Source organism: Sinohyriopsis cumingii, unplaced genomic scaffold (genome assembly GCF_028554795.1).
Source record: "Sinohyriopsis cumingii isolate HCF-2022 unplaced genomic scaffold, ASM2855479v2 utg001578l, whole genome shotgun sequence".
In the NCBI taxonomy this organism is placed as follows: Eukaryota; Metazoa; Mollusca; class Bivalvia; order Unionida; family Unionidae; genus Sinohyriopsis; species Sinohyriopsis cumingii.
Window position 1 is genome coordinate 28,730 of NW_028316022.1, and position 4,989 is coordinate 33,718.

Consider the following 4,989-nt stretch of genomic DNA (forward strand, 5'->3'; position numbering starts at 1 on the left):
TCTAAGTTACGCTAAGGATTTTATATACAGACATCTGGATTTTATTTAACTTAAACAAAAGATGGCGTAGAATCAATACTTATGGTATTGATAAAGTTGCTCAGAAATAACAATAATAAATTGGGGTACTTCATAAGTTCTACCGCATATTATGTACTATTCGGCAATCATCTTTTATTTTTGTATAAATATTTCTGCCACCTCGAGATTTATCATAATTCTTTTTTTTCTCCCTTTATTAGTTTGTCTGTCTGATTTCTGGAGATTTATTCTAATAATTCAATCTTGCGTTTCTCCATCTTTTTGGGTCCTACATACGTAGCAGACAATGCATTCATATTTAAAAGTCTTTCTCTGTTAGGGATTGTAGAAAATCTAACTCCATCGTCTTAAATACGATAGTTTAAGCACATAATAATAAGTAATGTATAACAGAGTATATAATGTATTTATTTAGAAAATGAGTTGTAGAATATGTCGAATGAGGAATATAACCTTCACATTTGAAGGTTACGCCTGACACAGAGGCTTTAAAGACACCGCAACTTAGGTTTAAAATCAAAAGCGCTGCATAGGGTGCCGTTTAATGAAATTTGTATAACCTTCACATTTGAACGTCAATGTATAAACGGGCGCATTCGTCATCGTTGGATTTTAGAGGCAGATATTCTCAGCAATTAAAGTGGGATTCATTGAGATTGTTGATTTTCAGAGTTCACGTCTTCAATGCGCTTCTCCCTCACAAATGCTGGTACGATTAAGAGCAATGCCTGTGTAAATTTCCACGAACCAGGCCAAAAAGCTATGCCAGTCATAAAAGTGGCTAAGCTGAACCAAATTATATTTTTCCTTTTCTTTTTTTTAATCGTGGATTCAAGATGTTCCCGCTCTTTAATCTTCTGATCCAGTTGAGTGCTTGCCCTGATTAATGAAGGTAAAAGTGTTCATTATTTCAAAAACAGTGAAATGTAAATTCCTTATATTGATCTTATTGCTCCTATTGAGGTAGGTACGTAACGATCAATGGGACCATTGTTATCACGAGGTATTGAATCAGATATATGGTGGAAATATTGTGATATAGAGATTTATTCTTCCACCATTGTATATATATATATATATATATATATATATATATATATATATATATATATATATATATATATGCAATGAATCAATAAATTGTTGATGATGCACTTTATTGTAAAATAATACGAGCTAAACTCATACAAAACGTACGTGAATTTACTTTAAAATTCTTGTCTCTGGAAGACTCTTTACGTTCAAAGATTTATCTTAAGAATGTTTCCTTACGAATTGCATCTAAATTTCGTGCAAGCGTTGGAATTAAACTTATAAACGAAGTAATTTATAAAACTTAAAATGATGTATCAGATTATAGTCCTTAAACTTTTATCTATTTCGTTTACCAAGTAGTCGATGTTTCAGATAACAAATGCATTGACTAAAATCGATTCATGTTGTATTACTCATCATACCATTTACGACCTCTATTGACTCACTTGCATTCGATTCAGTACGTACGAATACACAAACATTTCCATTGATGACTAGATAATTAATATGAAGCAAGTTTAAGTACTTACATGACTGTGGACTCCGAATAGTCCGGTAATTCCTATTAGAAGAAGAAGCTCTTCAGTTTCTAGGTCAAAAGTAAGTATCATGATAAAAATATACAAAAGAAATGTACTTTGAAATGTACTATTGCCAACATTTACAGTAATAGAGTAGATATATTTCTCTGTTGTTGAATTGCTGACAATTGTAAAAGACACTATTACAGACTAAAATGACCTTTAAAATGTTTAATTTCGAATGTAATCCGACATGAATCGGCATGAAGATTACACCTAATGTTTCTTTAACATAAATTTTTATGAAAGGTTTATAAGTTTTCAGATGAAGAGTTGTCGATCTCCATCACTTGCTATGGATTGTGTTGTTGTTTAAACAACATATTAATTTGTTAATCCTTCCACCAGGGTGGACTATTCATATATTATAATTTGAACGTACATTGCAGTCTGTGCCTGTGTTCCTTTTGTCGATTCATGTTGGTATTGGATATATCTGACAAGACGAATCGATGCTAACGAGATAGACTTTCAATATTTAGTGTCACCCAAACCCAAGACAATATTCTCAACAATTTATATTGTTAGTTGACTATATTAGCTGTTTTATAATCAATTAATGCGAGGTCAATGTGTTTGACGGTTTGTTTATTCACAGGACTTTGTTAAATTTTAAAATACCTTTTAATCAAAATTATTGTTACATATTTAACTATTCTTACAACTAATGTAAAACATCAGGACCCGATATATCGATGTAATTAAATTAGGGTTGGACCAATTTCTATGTTTAATTTCCTGTGCTTATTCATACACGTGCGACGCCTGCTTGTAGATTGTTTCCCGTTTTCCAGACCTTCATGTTTAAAATCATTAATTACAGGCTTGCCATGAATTCAGGATTCTACAACTGCTTTTCTGTATGAGAAACAAAAGTGACAAGTAAAATTCAGAAATATAATTTTGAAAGAACGACGCAGAAGGACATAACAATATCGACTCCGATAGTCTCATAACCTATTATTAAACAAATTGTTTGAGCGTTTTTAATAAAGAAACGATCACATACTTGTATATGTTTCCAAATGATTACTGCAAGTGTTCTCAGAATAATGGTATACTTTGTGATACTAGCCTTTAAATGTGTCTCGAATACAAATTAGCTTTTGAAATAATGTTTAGTAGTAACTCTCACTAATGAATACAATACTAGTTTACCCGGGAAATAGATAAGGCCTACCTTCCTAAGAACGCCAAGCATTTTATTTGGTTGTCATTAATAACAATGATGTCATTATGCGATGTTTGCTGACAGATTGAAACACACTTAATGGTACATAAGGTACCAATTGAACAACCCCATGAGGGAGGAGCTTAATGTGTATTGTTTTGCAAACTTTATGAAACTTCAAGAATCCGAAAATAATATCATGTTTACGGAAGGCTGCATTCTACATACCGCTCTTCCAGAGGACATGAACTATCCAATATGAAGAGCCTCCACATCTCAGTGGACAAATTTAAATCACTCTTAACGTCTTCACTACAGATATAAGCCTGTTCTTTTGGTTCGTGTGTTATCAAAACATTACTTTTGGATAATTTAATTGCATGCACCTTGCTACATCTTTTCTTGAACTAATAGCTTAGATAATATATTTGAAGGAAACACAAATACCACATATTATGTATATCATTCAGTTATCTCCTTTACACCGTATGAACATTTTAAGAGGTACATATTCCCATTTTCAGTACTTGTTTATGACAACAATGAGAATATTTCATGAAACGAAGTTGATATACAATGTCATTATTGCAGGGAAATTGCTTAAGGCTTTTCAAAATGTTTGGCTTATACGTAATCTCAATGCTGTATCAGAACGTGGGAAAATATGTTGTCAAGATTTTCCTTTAATTTAAACGGTGATGTATAATGCATGATGGGTAAAGGCAGATGCAAAATATATGGTATAAACAGTTGTTTACGAAATATTCTAGTAACGGTTGAAATTAGTGGTTTAGTTAGCTTAAAATCGACAGAGGTTGTATGCATATTTTTAATGATCAAAGTCGATGATACATTTCTTAAATCTCAATTAAGTTCTTATTGATGATTTCGTTTAATTTAAGCTTTCGGAAGAGTTTCTTACTAACCTAGAAAACAACACCAATTATATAATTTATTTGTTAAAGAGAAAAATAAAATTATTTGTTTCAACAAGCTATTACATGCTGATTTATAATATAAAAATATATTTTAAAGTATAATATTCCTACATATGTTTCTCTGTTTCGTATAATACATAATTGGCACGTTTAAGTAGATTATGCAAATTGTATATATATGTATAGTATACACTGAAAGAAGACTCAATTTGACTTAAAAATAATATACGAAAATGTTAAAAATCCCGTTGATAATAATGACTTTGCCATTAAACTCTATGTGAAAGTGTGATGTAGACAATCTCATCAGTTGAAGCAAGAACGTAAAATGGGATAAAAATAAATCTTTAGTTAATGACTTATGCCTGGATATGGGTAATACTCTGTGCTGTACATATTATAGATGCAGTTCGTTATCAGCATTGTTCTAAGTCAAATATGTGGATCAAAACCTTAATTAAATCATGTTAACGTCAATGGAATATCTGCAATCATTTAAGAAATAAAATCATACGTAAAAATTAGAAATAAACATTTTTTATGAACAACGCAAAAAGACATAACTACATCTGCTCTCTTGGTCTCATAACCTATCATTAAACATAATGTTTGAGAGCTTTTAATAAAGGAAAGATTACATACCTGTAGATGTTTTCAAATGATTACTGCAAGTTTTGTCCGAAAATGGTTATACTTTGTGATACTAGCCTATAAATGTGCCCCGAAATACAAATTAGTTTTCGATATAATGCTTAGTGCTAGCTCTCACTGATGAGTAAAATACTTGTATACCCAGCTCGGTACGTCTCTAAATATATAAAGCCTACCTTCTAAGCACACCAATCGCTATTTTCAATTGTCATTGAAAATACTGGTGTAATTATTCACTGTTTGCTTGCAACGCTACGTCAACGTAAAATGGTACCAATTGAGCAACCGCACGAGGGAGGAGCTTAAATTATATTGTCTCGTATATATGGCGTCACATCACAAGAATCTGAAATGGCATGGGATATAATATAATGTTTACGTGTTTAAGGAAGGCTGCATTCAACATGCCGCTATTAATGAATACATGAACTATCCGTTATGATGAGCCTTCACATCTGAGTGGACAAACTTAAATCACTTTAACATTTTCACTGCATACAGAAGTCTGAATTTTAGGATCATGCGTTAGCAATAAACGACTTTTGGATAATTTAATTGCATGCACGTTAAT

At 31.6% G+C, this 4,989-nt stretch overlaps 1 long non-coding RNA gene across 1 annotated transcript; it reads right to left on the reverse strand.

Moving 5' to 3' along the window:
- Nucleotides 1–434: 434 nt before the first annotated feature.
- LOC149771925 (uncharacterized) lies at nt 435–4,613 on the reverse strand. The gene is made up of 3 exons (XR_016418087.1): nt 4,410–4,613; nt 1,608–1,666; nt 435–921 (listed from the first exon to the last, which is right to left on the reverse strand). It is a non-coding gene; the product is annotated as an uncharacterized LOC149771925 (long non-coding RNA).
- Nucleotides 4,614–4,989: the final 376 nt, after the last annotated feature.